The sequence below is a fragment of the Podarcis liolepis genome, assembly GCF_965112155.1.
Source record: "Podarcis liolepis genome assembly, chromosome: 2".
Classification (NCBI taxonomy): domain Eukaryota; kingdom Metazoa; phylum Chordata; class Lepidosauria; order Squamata; family Lacertidae; genus Podarcis; species Podarcis liolepis.
Window position 1 is genome coordinate 126,745,140 of NC_139555.1, and position 14,599 is coordinate 126,759,738.

At 48.5% G+C, this 14,599-nt stretch overlaps 1 pseudogene across 1 annotated transcript; it reads right to left on the minus strand.

Annotated features, from left to right (window-relative positions):
- Positions 1 to 1,151: 1,151 nt before the first annotated feature.
- LOC310702034 (H-2 class II histocompatibility antigen, E-S beta chain-like) lies at positions 1,152 to 14,320 on the minus strand (annotated as a pseudogene). Its single transcript, XR_014530081.1, has 4 exons — positions 14,180 to 14,320; positions 12,021 to 12,290; positions 7,232 to 7,422; positions 1,152 to 1,487 (listed from the first exon to the last, which is right to left on the minus strand). The product of XR_014530081.1 is annotated as an H-2 class II histocompatibility antigen, E-S beta chain-like (transcript).
- Positions 14,321 to 14,599: the final 279 nt, after the last annotated feature.

Genomic DNA, 14,599 nt, shown 5'->3' on the forward strand with positions numbered 1-14,599 from the left:
CGAGGTCCGAAACAGGGAGCCGGACGGGAACAGGAACACTGGAAGGTCTGAAGCCAACAACGACATTGCTCCCGCAACCTGGGACCGGGCTGACTGACCTTTATCTTCTCTGAGGCCGGGGGCGGTCCCGGCCCCCAGGAGCCCCGCCTCTCCTGGCCTTAAGGCGAGCACTCCTCCTGGGGGAAACCAGTTCCCTTCGCCTCTCTGCCCTAAGCCTCTGCAGATCAGGAGAGGCCGAAGGGTTACTGGGCCCAGGGGGAGGCTCACCTGTGGCCACTGAGTCATCCAGCACCTCTGGGGCCAGAATGGTCTCACCTGGTGCCTGCCCCTGAGGATCTGGCACAGGTGCAGGCTCCTCAGCATCTAGGCCTTGCCCCAGTTCAGCCGGCCCTGGAGGCGGGGACTCCTGTGCCGGCTGGGATTCCTCCGGTTCACTCTCAGACTCGGAATCCCAGGCCATCACACCGGGATTGTAAAGTTGCAGGGACCTCAGGGGTCATCTAGTCCAACCCCCTACATTCCCTCTCTTCCGCAGACCAACCCTGCCTGCGGTTGGTGATGCCTGGGTCTTTTTCCCTCTGAGGAAATCCCTTCTCGTCTGCAGATTTTATAGTGTTTGCTCCCTGTCTTAGTGTGAGCTTGATGGCACTGCTTCCTCCTCCGCCATTACATTGTGAACCGCCCTGAAATCTACAGTTGAAGTATAGAAATTTTAAAAATGAATGAATACATGTAAATATGGGCCCCTGGGAGTGTTTTCCTCTCCTTTCTCTCCTTTGGAACTCCCTGCCTAATGAAACCAAGAGGCGCCTTCTTCATTGTTCCCTTTTTGGCACCTGAGGAAAACATTCTTGCTCAGACAAGTTGACCCAGATGTTGAGGAAGCTGAGGTGATTTTAATGTTTTTGCGTTTGTGTGTTTGTGCTTTAAAGCACTGTGGCAATTTTTCTCTTGGTTTATCTTTTTGCATAGCACTTTGAGGTGTTGCTTTCCCCCCACAATTAAGTGATGTATAAGGTTTATGAAGTGAAATAACAAACTACCCAGAGTGTTTGCCCCTCACCAGCCTCCTGTGGTTCTTGGCAGGCCTCCCCAATTCAGTTGTGAGTCTCACCATCAGGGCTTGAAGGACCAGTCCTGGCAGTCTGACGAGATTCATGGTTGTTTTCAGGGACAGCTCAGGCTCCTCCAGGGAGATTCAAGGCACAAATTCTCTAGCAGAGAGGTGCAAAGAAGGAATCAGGTTGCCATAACTTGCAATCCACAAGCGGAAAGGGAAACAGAAAAAGAAACTTTCCCCAAAGGACAAGCAAGCAACAGAGGTGGGGGAGGGGTGGACACTGTTCTTCTTGATCTGTGACTCCTTCCATCCACCTTCCAAGGAGATTTCCACCCTCTTAGCAAGGACAGAGGGCAACTGGCAGGAAGAACAGAGCTTCTCCACATCCCAGGATCTTGATGGAGCAGCGAAGTCTAACTGATGAGTCCTGCAGGCAGAGGAGAGAGAGACAAGCCCATCACTGTGGGGAGAGGAACGGGGAGAAAGGGGTCAAGAATCCCTGGCAAGATTGGGGGGACACTCCATAGAGCGGCCATCAGATATTGTGAACTGTCGGAGCCTGCCGTTACAAATGGTGCTTTTTAGGCATAAAATAAAGACCCAGAGGCTAGTAATCTTTCCATGGATGGAGGCAGCTCAATATCAGACTTCACCTCTTCCTCCAGTCCGTTTATTCTTATAGCCCTTTGTTCCTCTCCAGCCGCATGGCTGCATTCCAATGTCTCACGTTACCTACATCCGGTCAAGGCTTTTACCCACCCACAAACCAGATATAGGGTTACACTGCCCAGAGGGGGGGGAACATAACTCCATATGAGGTCATGCATTCCAATACATTGTAAAGCTCAGAGTGCTGGTCACCGAGGTCAGCAAGGCACCCTGCAATATTACAAGCCTCTGCCGTGGCTATGACTCCCACATGCCCTCTTTCTTTATTTAATTAATCAGACTCTTGTGAGACCGGAAGCGGGCCGCAGACTGGAGAACCATGCAGTACATACAGAAATTATAGAAATAATACATTGTATACAGCAACACAAAATAATGCAAATAACTACTATAATGATCACTAAAATCAATAAATGTCGAAGCCAACTTCCATCCGGAAGCCAAGAATATAAGAATTCTGATTCCAAGCTGCATGGTAGCTTCTTTTCTACTTTATTAGCCATGCACTGGTGTCACTTAGATAGCACTGAGATTGGTCATTGTATGTTCCTGTAAGAGAACAAGAGCTATTAAAGGTGAAATTCAATGTATATTGACAGTTTGGATATATGCCCCATGATTCTTTCCCCTCCTTATTTTGAAAACAAATGGGTGCAGACTCATGGAGGGTCAAGTGTACTGGAGGCCAAAAAGATTGCTTAGGGGATATAATATTTGTAAATTGAAAAGATCCATTGACAGGCACATCATGAAGCATTATGCCTGAATGACTCGCAAAAGGGTGGCATGTGCATACATAACCAACATTTAGAAGCATGCAATAAACTGGTAAACATAATCATATCTTGTACAAAAATATTATTCCTCCATATCTTATGATAATTTTCTCCCCTAAAAGTCTTATTCAACAATGCTGTTCTTATAGTTCGAGAGTGGCTGAGCCGTGAATACTGCCAGCCAGAGTAGGATTCAGGCGACAGCTGCTTGCCAGCCGATAAGGTGAAATATGGTGGTTTCAACTGGATTGTGTCGTCTGCTTCTCTTCCTTGTATAATGGTGCAGCAAAGGATGGCAAGGCAAATGGTTAGGAAGGCACTTCTGTAGTTGAAGGGACTCGCCATGGCCGCACGCATCGAGCTGGAACCCACAAAGGCTTGTCCTCAATGTCCACTGCTGCGTACCCTCGTCCCCACATGATCAGCAGGACAGGTCCATGCCACGCGGGATCAGGCAAGCGTCGATACAACACCAAAGGGCAGGGGAGTGCCTCCTCCTTCCTAAAATGCAATTCCGCGGGAGTATGGGTCCTATTATGTGGATATAAAAAATGGTTAGGTACACAAAGAACTTGGTGAACAGCCGAAGGGATATCTGCTGTTGGTATGCTTCGGCCGCCAAGCTGTTTAAGCAATAGTGTTTTGAACGTCAGGTGTGCTCTTTCCACCTGCGGAGTTAAAGGGTATGCCATGAGTTAATTTCACATTCCACAACATACAAAATTCTGAAACTGTTTTAGAAATATATGCTGGACCATTATCAGTTTTGATACGCGCAGGTTTACCCATGACTGAGAAACAGCGGATAGTGTGCTGAATGACATGTTATAGTATAGGATCAGAAAAGAGAGAAAAAGCAGAAATGTTCTTCAGTGCTGCATCTGCTCTGGCATTGCCCTCTGCTAAATACCCTGGGTGCGATGTGTGGGAGCGAAGATGTGCAACATAATAAGGGAACTCTCTGTGCTGAAGTAAGACTTACAGGGTAAGAAACAAGGAAAACAAGTCAGAATCCAAGGAAGGAGTTATATAAGATAATGGTAAAATAGCAAAAAGGCGATATACATACTGAGTATCCACAATAAGATTGAAAGGTTGAGTAGGAAAGGATTGAAAGGCAAGAATCACAGCCGCTAGCTCGGCTCGCTGGGCAGAGGACTGTGGAGGGGTAAATAAGCATTTCCATTTTCCTCCCTCCTCCCATGTCACCACCCCCCTACTTTTCGTTCCATCCGTGAAGAGGGTTAGTGCAGAGGGGAGAGGTGTGAGAGACAAGGAGGTAGCCAAAACATAGGTGACCTGTGTCAGAAATGTCAAACGGTCATCCTTTGGAGGGTTAAAAATGATGACACCTATAAAATCAGCTAAAGCAATTTGCACGTGAACGTCCTTTGATAACAATGTCTGATGTGGATTCAATTTTGGAATAAATGTTCTTTGGTGGGATGTGCGGTAGATGTAACCATTCTATAATGCAGATAGTCTTCTTCTTGTTCCGCCTGAGCATATAAAATTCCTGTTGGCAATAGTGGTGTAGCAAATACGGCCAGGTGCAGCTCGTGTGCAGCACCTCTAGGTGGCGCATGCGGAAAGGTTTCAATGCTTCACCCACAAAATGTTGACAAAGTGTAGGGGAGTTCCGCATGCCTTGAAGTAGGACAATCCACTGATATCGCTTGGTGGGCTACGAATTGTGATATGCTGGCAATGTAAAAGCAAACTGTTCCCTGTCTGCTGGAGCCAGTGGGATGAAGATGGTTCAATGTGGCCGAAAGTCAATTGTTCAGAAATAAGCTGTTCAGAAACAGGATGGCGTCATTGCTGCGGATTTTCCTTTTGGTGGAGGCCACCGTTCTACCCACACTGAGGTATCAGTGATCCTGGTTTGCCACGCTGGAAACGTTGTATCGGTGGCTACAGGCTGGTTTTCATTGAGCGCTGCTGCCAGCAGATGAGCTGCTGTACCTACAGACTGACAAATGCGAAGCATGGCTGCTGTATCTGTGGCAGGATTGTGTATTTTTGGTCTCAATGCAACTTTACAATCCTCTTTGGCATTTTCCAAGGGCAATTGTTTTATAATAATTTGTTTGGCTTCAGGATTTTCAATTCGATGACTCACTGCTGTAAGCAGCCTGTCCATAAAGGAAGAATATGATTCTCTAGGTTCTTGCCTGATTGAACTCCACCTTGACTGAATACTGGTGGGTTCTGGGATTTTTCTCATTGCTTGTTTAGCAGCAAGAGCAGTATCCCTCAATAAGATCTGCAACAGTGTGGCTTGTACTGAAGCCTGAGCGAAAGGATCACGCCCCATCATGGCATCCATGACGTCTGCGAGGGTAATATTTGGATTATTTCCCCTGATTTGTTGTAACAAGGCTGGAGCATCTGCATAGCAAGCAGTTTCCCATTCGTGGTCAAACAAAACACCTGCTGATGGGGGTAACACTGTACGTGCCAAAAGCTTGATGTCATCTGGAACCAAAGGCTGGGCTAATGTGGCTTCCAAAAGAGCCTGTATGAATGGTGCTTGAAATCCATTTGTCCTGACTGACAATTGGAGCTCTTTCAAGATTTTAAAGTCAAAAGGTTGGTGCTGGGCTTGAGTTCCTGCTGGAGCACCAGCAGGGGGCACAATAACAGGGAATGCCATGGTATCCTGAGATAAGGAACAGGCAAGGGCTGCACGTTGAAAGGGGGTAGCTGGTTCTGCTGCTGAAAGAGCAGGGTCATTTCCAGCCAGACCACGGTATTTTTGCAGGATTGGGTCCTCTGGTGAGGAACTGTAATCCGGAGGCTTGGGTTCTGGAGCTGCTGGCAGGGCAAGGATTGGGACAGATGGCAGAACAGCAGGCTGAATTAAAGAAGCTGGAGGTTGTGCTGGCAATGCAGCCAGGGAGATATTTTTTGGTGATAAAGAACCCATAGCATATCGAACCTTGCACCAAGCATTTAAAATTCGAATACTGATGCTGGGGAGCTCATGAAAATGTTCACCAATCTTGTCCCAAAGTTTCAATTCCCAAGTCCCATTTGCAATTACCCCCAAGTCCCAGGGAGAATGTTCATCAATAGCAAGAATGAGCTGTATCAAATCACCCTCTGGAACTTCCAATTTGTTGGAGGAGAGGAGAAATTTTAAGTCTGTTAAAAATTTCTGTTGGGGAGTAGTCAAGGAACTGCCCATTTTTCAAAAATCAATATAATAGAAGAGAAGAGAAGGGATCAGACTCACCGGGATCTTTTTAAGATGATTAGCGCTTGCAATCCTTGCCGGACGTAGTGAGTCGATGATAACCACTGCTTGGATCGAAAATCCTCTCACAGCTTCCTTTAAAATCCTCTTAGTCTGCCTCAGACTGTTTGCTTCCAGTTGCTTCTTTTTTCCCTTTTAAAAACCTCAGCCGTATCCTTTTATTCTTCCTCAGAGAGGGCACCACTTGTCGGAGCCTGCCGTTACAAATGGTGCTTTTTAGGCATAAAATAAAGACCCAGAGGCTAGTAATCTTTCCATGGATGGAGGCAGCTCAATATCAGACTTCACCTCTTCCTCCAGTCCGTTTATTCTTATAGCCCTTTGTTCCTCTCCAGCCGCATGGCTGCATTCCAATGTCTCACGTTACCTACATCCGGTCAAGGCTTTTACCCACCCACAAACCAGATATAGGGTTACACTGCCCAGAGGGGGGGGAACATAACTCCATATGAGGTCATGCATTCCAATACATTGTAAAGCTCAGAGTGCTGGTCACCGAGGTCAGCAAGGCACCCTGCAATATTACAAGCCTCTGCCGTGGCTATGACTCCCACAGTGAACTACAATTCCCATCGCCTCCAGTTATGGGCCTGGCAGGGGGTGCTCTGAGGAGGGAAGGAGACAGAGGGAGGGAGACTTGGCTGGCTTTGGCAGTGGAGAAGAGGAGCTTCAGAAGAGACCAAGGAGATCTCTCCAGATCAGAAATGGGGAACCACATGCCCTGGACCAAACTTGGCCCCCAGGCCCCTCTTTCTGGCCCTCAGGGCACTCTCCAGACACTCTTCCTGTCCCCGCTTTGAACCCTCCAGGAGTGATTCCACCTCCCTTGAACTCTGAGGATGCCCCTTGCTTGCCTGAACCAAGAACGGAATGGGGCAGAAATTAGTCCACTCAGCAATACGGAAATTGTAGTCCCTGGAAGGAGGGGATGTTGAATAGGAGTTTTAGGTCTTAATCTACAGATTTAAACCTCAGACCATCTCCATAATAGCTGAGGCTCCATTGGAGGCACCCAGAGGGACCTCCTAGGAGAGGAGAAGGAACAGAACCCTCTCCAGAGCCTCTGCCAAAGAAGAGGAGGGGAACCTGGAGCCCAATCCAGCCCCACACCCAACCCTCCCTCTCCCCCTGGCACCCCACCCTCACCTTGTTCTTCAGGTAAAGGGCGAGTCCAGTGGCCCCAAAGACCAGCCCCAGCACAACCCCCACAATCCCCGTCCACATCTTGCTCCTGGCAGAGTCCGACTGTGGCTCTGAAGGAAGAAAAAGCCCAGAGTGAGGAAAGGCAGGCCTGGGATCAGCCCCCTGAGGGGGGAGCAACCCACCCAGCCCCCCCCCCAGGAGTGCCCCCCACTCCCAGTAGGAAGGCATCCTACCCCATTTCACCGTGACGGGGCCTTGGAAGCTGGCGTGCTCCACCTGGCAGGTGTAGACGTCTCCACGTTCTGGCTTTGTCTCCAGCATCACCTCAATATGGAAGGTCCAGTCCCCGTTCCGGATGAGGTCCGTGGTCCACACTTTGGGCTCCTCCTTCCCGTTCCTGAACCACTTGATCTCAATCCCCGCAGGGAAGAAGCGGTTGACGGTGCAAATCAGCAGAGTGTTGTGTGGTGAAGATTCAACGTTGTCTGTGGGGGTGATCTTCACCTTGGGCTTGACTGTGGGAGGGAGGCAAGGGAGATGTGGAAGGAAGGTCAGAGATTTAGGCAGGGAGGGACCTGGAGGCTTCAAGGGAGGGAGGAGAGGCCGTAGTTAACAGGGGAGGGGGGCTAGTCAGGGTGACGCCTCTAGGGGGCGCAACTGAGGCTCCCAGCTTGCAGGGGGGGCCTTTCTCTGACTGCAGCCCCCCCTGTGGCTCCAGAGTCTAAAAGCATCTCCTGAGCACCAGAGTGATGCTAATCTGCAAGGGGAAGCCGGAAAACCTAGAAAAGTATCTCCCATTCCCTTTCCGCCTGTCTGTTTTTGGAACTGAGTGCGAAAGAGAAATCCTGGAGAAGGTTGCTCTCCAAGCAAAGTTGAAATGGGGAAGTCTTATTTTTCTTTCTTTCTTCTTTTGCTTCCATTAAAGTCTCAGAGATGAATTAGAAGTGGTGAAGAGTTCAGAACACCCCTCCTGCCCTTTTGGGAACAGAAGAAGCACTTTGGAGTATTGCTTGCTTGTGTGTTCATTTTGTGTGTGTGTGTTTGTGTGTGTGTTTGGATCTCTAGAAGACAACATACATGTTTACACCACGTGAACACATAGAGAGGGCACTGCTGCCTACAATCAGCTACAAAAACTGAATCCTCTTTATGCTGAAAATAAAATACCTGCAATGAATGATATGTGATTCTGGCATACCAAGCTCTTTGTATTTATCCCTTCCTGCAATTTGGGAGGAAAATGTAGCCAATCCACTTTAAATTCTTTACTTACAATGGTTCAGCAGCCAGCAATTTTTAAAGAAAACTTGTGGAGTATTTATTCTCCCCCATATGAAACATACTCCCCCATATGAAACAATGTGCGCTGCAAGCAAAGCGTGATCCAGAGAAGAAAACAAACAGTTGTTATACATATAACACTCCCCTGTTGTTTCAGTTCCACCCTTGGAACTACCCGCCACTGGTTTCCCCAGTGTACCTCTCTGGTTGTCTGTCTTCCAAGCAATGAGTGCATCTGCATTACCTTGGCTAGGGAATGTAGTGTTCCGCTTAGCAACTCCCTGTTGTGTCTTTGTCTCTGACTTAGACACACCTTTGACCTGTCTTGAGTTGTCAACAATAGTAACACATGCTACAGCTGAGTTAGCAAACTCTTTTGAATACCTCTTGGGTGGTACACCCTTTGTTCCTCTCTCAGACCTGCGTATGAGGTGCTGATCCTCTCTGCTCACTGGTTCAGTCTCAGGACTCTGTTGAGAACCAGTAGCAATGGCTAACAGTGGTTCTTCCTTCATCTGTGAAGGTCTATCCATTGTGTGAGATTTCCTCTCAATGACTGTGTCAACTGAGCTCTTTGAGCTATCACTGTCATTTTCAGTACCACTGTAATCAGTAAAATCATCATCATCATCTGAATTGTCCTCAGTGGGAAATGTGTGAACAATTGCTCTCTCCTGTTCAGGAGCACTCTCTAGAAATTTTGTGAGAACCATCTGACCAGATTCAGACAAAATTACTCTGTAGAGACCCTTTTCATAACCCACAGAAATGCCTCTAGCATTCTTTGCTCCACCTGGAGCATCAGTCTTCACATGAGACCCAAAACCTTAAAATAGGCAACAGAAGGTTTTCTGTGGAATAGCTTTTCAAAAGGAGAACTTCCCAAACCTTTTGAAACCTTTCTCATTCTGATTCTGAAGCAGGGCTTTCATCTTTATAGACCATGAGGAATAATTGTCATTAGTCAGTGGAGGTGGGTAAGGTAAGCCTCCCCCCTTCCTGGCATCCATTTTGAATCCAAGCCTCAGCTCTCACTCTTGAGCCTGTAAACTCCAAGAGTCTATTGGCTGTTTACTGCCTCACACTTGGCAGCTAAATGCAGGCGGTTTTGAAAGTCCCTCCGAGAGCAGTGAGATAATATAGACAAAACAAACGCTGTTTTCACAGAATCACAGAACTGTAGAGTTGGAAGGGACCCTGAGGGTCATCTAGTCCAACCCCCTGCAATGCAGGAATATGCAGCTGGTCCATACAGGGATCGAACCTGCAACCTTGAGTGTTATCAGCACCACGGTCTAACCAACTGAGCTATCCAGGCTCATCTCAGTGTTTTTCCAGCCTCTCACAGTGCCAGCCTCACTTCCGTGTTAACTAGTAACTTTCCACTTTACTGACGTTTCGTTGCTTAGCAACTGGACATTCCAGGTTTGAGCAGCAAACCTTATCAATCTCAGGAATGCGAAATATGAAGGCTATTTCTCTCAGTGCTGGTTTCATCCAAAAGCAGACACTCAGTGAACCGAAGAATGCTTCAATTCGCGTTCACTCTCACAGCCATAAAATCACCATACCTTGAGGGAATCCGTTGCTCAGCAAAAACTCCTCCTCCGGTGCTCAGCCGTCCTTGTAGTTTCCATCCGCCCGATACCACATTCTTTCTTTATCTTCTTGCAGAGGATGAAGTACGATCCATCAACCTCTCTTGTTGCTTTCATGGATCAAAACCATCGGCTACGTGCTACCAGATGTTGGGAATCAAGCCTTTATGAGGAGAAACTGGCCACTCTCCAGGCACCTGGCTTGATCTCCTGTTGACCTCCCTGTCTGCATTCCCCAGCAGGATACAGGCTAGGTCGTGATAGGCGATCCTTCTCAGCGTGAGAAGAACACACCCCTCTTTCATGGCCCCCCCCCCCCCCGGGCAGGGGAAAGAGATAGACAGAAATGTATTTACATGCCTTTATTTCTGTCTTTGCAGTGTTACAAAAATCATGACTGCTCTCTTCAAGCTTCAGCAGTCGAGAGAGAACAAAACACTTGCTGTACTTCCTGTACAGCTCATATTACACTCTGGGCTAATTCCGGTGTGTCGCACTTTGAATAGACTGTCTCTCTCTGTTTCCCACGGAACAGTCCCAACATTCCCATTATGTTTTGCTTTCAAGCTACCAGCAGCTCGCGGGTGCATTGCTTCAATATCGTAACAGTTTATAATAATAATTATTTAATCCTGAATGTATGTGGTTTTGAGGTTAATTTCTAAACCCCCCCCCCAATTTAAACACCCCAATTTCCTGGGAAACCTGGACATATCGTAGCCCTACCTGAATCCTTGTCAAGTGTGCAAGAAACGACATGCTAAGGTGTGGGAAAATGATTGCTTGTACATGAGAGCATGAGCAAAGTTCTTATTGTTACAGGGTGATTTCATAGCTAGAAGCATCCTTGGAGCATGAACAGCGCGTGAACAGCTCGTGCTGTCCCATATGATTGGTTAACGTAGCATGGCCTGATGCTCGCATAACCTAGTGCGAAGGTCTTTATCTGCTGGCTAGAACAAATTGCTTGGCTTGTATTTTTTGTATCTTTCTATTTCACACAATAAAAGCTGTGCTGCATTAGCCCTAGGGGCAGCCATATTTCGGAACCTATCATGGTGTGAGACTGATTTTTCTTTGGATGCCGAGCTGTAACTCGACACTAAGGTGTCACAATTATTAATTGAGTGATGTCCAAATAACATCATATTGTACTTTTAAAATGTTCAGGGTTTCTGCTTGAAATGTGCTCTCTCTGCTTCCCCTGAAAGGCTGCCTATTCCCCCCTTCCAGCCCCCCACTCTAATGGAGTCCAGCCTTGGACTGTGTCCTGGGTTCAAATCCCCCCTGGGCCTTGAGTCTCCTGGGTGTCCCTGGCCAGCCCCCCCCTCAGCCTGGCCTCCCTCACAGGGTCGTCGTGGGGGTGGAGAGAGGAGAGGGAGAACCAGAGACAGCACAGGCAGGAAAGGAAGTTTAGGGAAGTTTTTAATGTTTTATGTTCTATTGTGCTTTTAATTTTGTTGGGAGCTGCCCAGAGTGGCTGGGGTATTATTATTATTAATAATAATAATAATAATAATAATAATAATAATAATTCATTACTTCTATTATTGTTTTTGTTTTTATTATATTATTATTATTATTATTATTATTATTATTATTATTATTATTATTAATACTGCAATTTTGTGTTGCAAGCTGCCCTGAGACCTACAGGTATAGAGCGGGATGCGAATTTAATTAATAATAAATAAATAAATAAAGTAAGAGAGACACCCTCCAGATTGCAATACACAAAATAGTTTGTGATGCTTCCAGGGACACAGAAACTCTGCCAGGAGCGGGGCATCAGGAAAGGCCCCTTTATCTCTCTGAAAAGTGGGAGGGGAGGGGGCCGGGGGGGGGGAGTCCCGGGTCCACCCTGTTATGTACTGATGTTCTCACCCTGGGCCAGCAGGGGGATACTGTAGTTATGCAAATGATGGATCGAAAGTGACGTTCAGTGATTGGATAGTTTGTATGCAAATGAAGGATCGAAAAGTGACGTTCAGTGATTGGATAGTTTTAGAAAGTTGCAACAGTTACAATTGTTCTGGAGCTCTATATAAGCAGGCTGACTGAGCTCCTCAGTTAAGTTTTTGTTCCAGCTTACAAATAAAGAGCTGCTTTGGAAGAATCGCTGTGTCATCTGATATGTTCGCCCACAACTTAACACACCCCACACTCCCCCTCATTTTGGGTTCTTCCGGGGGGGGCGTTTCCCATGACGCCCCCCTCCCCCATTCTGGACTCACCGTGCCGGGACTGGGAGAAGGGATCAAAGATCCCGTAGTTGTACCGGCAGACGGAATCCACGGCGGCCTTCCTGCTCTGCAGGAAGTCCTTGTCCTGGTTCCAACTCTTGACTTGGGACTCCGCCAGTTCTGCCACAGCCACGAACTTCCCTCGGTCGCTGTCGAAATACATGAGCTCCTGCCGGTCGAAGAAGTGCCTTTCTAGGAAGCGGATCCACTGCGTCCTATTGGAGAAGTGGCACTCGAACTTCCCCATGTACAGGAAATGCTCTGCGGGTGGGAGGGGGGAATTAAAATTGGAGGGTGGAGAACTTCCGGTTTCCAGTTGCCTTGAGGGCGCAGTTCTCACTATAGCAGAGAGTTGCCCCCGCCGGGCAGGAGACAGATGGTCTGTCTCTCTCCCATTCTCTCTCTCTCTCGTGTCACGTGATCCCATGGCGGGCGGGGAGGAGGGCACCAGAGACTGAGCTGGGAGACCCCCCCTCACCTCCTCCCAAAGGAAAGGGGGAAATCAGAAGGAAGGCCGTTGTGAACCTCAAAGACCCGGGACCCCATGAGGGTAGCCAGGATTAAGGGAGGGGTGGGAGAGAGAACCAAGCTATCTGCTTTTATTTGTTTGTTTGTTTGTTTGTTTGGGGGGGCAGCTGCTCCCTGCCCCCGATGGCTCTGCCCATGCTTCTCCCAGTTTTTTAAAAAAGTAAAGCTCCCTCCCCCCTTTGATTGCCCTCCGGCTGGAAGAGGAAATGTTGGGGGTGGGAGAGAGACCAGGAAAAGGGCGAGATGCCGAGGAGGGTGGGAGACGCTTCTCTGCTCTGAAGGGGGCTTCACTCCAAAAAAACCCTCCCCTCGAGGAGACCCGGCCCCCCCCTGCGGGAGAGCCGGTTTCACTTTCGCTTTCCCTCCCAGAACGCAGGAAGCAACGCCTGTCTATGCAGTAGCCCGTTTCAGCACCCAGAGGACCCCAAGGCAGGGTGGGGGGGTGGCTGAGAGAGGGGACCTGCCGCGAGGGGGGGGGAGTTCAGGGTCCCCGGAGCAAGGACCCATATGCCCCAGTTTCGCTGCTGCTTCATGGGCGTAGCCAAGGGGAACAGGGAGGGGCAACTGCCCCCATCAATAAAAACCAATAAAAATACATAGCAAACTGAGGTTCTGCCCCTCCCTAACAAAAATCCTGACTACACACTTGCCTGGGTTTCTTACTATTGAGAAAGAGCAGATAGATGAAAGGTATATTTATGCCTTATGTGTAGTCCTTTATAGACTTAATAATTGGTTATGGACTAATAATGATGAGGATCATTTTGAGAGGCAGGTGAAGAAGAGCTCAGGGCCAAATTCAGCTGCGCTCCCCCCTCCCCGCCCCCCAAAAGTCCCCTAGGGCTGCCTGCCATCAGCTGTCCTGCAGGAAGACTATTTAAGGTGTGAATATTGTGGTTTTATTAAAATTCAATTGACTGTTATTTGTAAGCTGCTGGGGTAGGATTTTAATCCTGAAAGGTGGGATATAATTAATAGCAATAAATAAATGCTCTCTCCTTCCCAGTCCAAGAAGCCTGAGCTGCTCTTTTTCAGAGGGGGGAGTGTTTCCCCTTCCCTCCTGCCCCTTTGCCTCCCCCCTCGTGTCCTGGAAGAAGCAAAGAGTCCCCGTGGGAAAACAAGGATTCTTCAACATCAACTTCACTGAACTAAACCATGTTGTTCGGATGCCCGATTATCATCTTCCAAAGTAACTACTCTAGTCCTAACTTAAAAGCGGAAGCGTAATGCTGGTGGTCAACAAAAGAGGTTAAAAGATTCTCTCAAGGCAAATCTAAAAAAACGTAGCATAAACACTGACAATTGGGAAACACTGTCCTGCAAGCGCTCCAATTGGAGAACAGCCTTTACCGAAGGTGTCATGGGCTTTGAAGACACTCGAACTCAGGACAAAGGGAGAAACATGCTAAGAGGAAGGGACGCTTGGCAAACCCTCAAGGGATCAACTCCCGCCCTGAAACCAATGTCCCCACTGTGGAAGGACGTGGGGATCCAGAATTGGCTCCACAGTCACTTACGGACTCCCTGCTAAGATCATGGAAGACCATCTACGAGGGATCGCCAAGGAAGCCCCACTGATGGGGGTCCTCTTCCTTCTTCCCCATTGCAGAATCTTTGCTCACCTGGAGGCGCCTCCACGCCCAGCCCCTCCAAAGAAGAGACCACCAGCGCCCCCATCCCCAGCAGAAGCCCCCCAAAGGCCAAAGGCGCAGCGCCGGAGCCCCCCATCCTTCTCTCTTCTTCGCCCCCAAATGGGACTTGCTCCGCTCAGCCCAGGGGGGAACTCCTGCCCAAGCCCCGCCCACTCTACCGCCCGCCCCGCGAGCGTCCAATCCGCCTCCGAGCCGAGGCAGCGTCATCGGTCGCCAGGCAGGGAACTCCTGGAAAGAGCATTCTCAAGGGCTCTCTCTGCTCTCGCTCGACCTGCAAGTTCCTCTTCGCCTTCTCAGCTGCTTCTGATCTCTACATTGTTGCTGCGTCGCGGGTGAATCAAGATCTTCCCCAGAAAACCTTTGGGGGGATATAAAGCTTAACAAGAATCT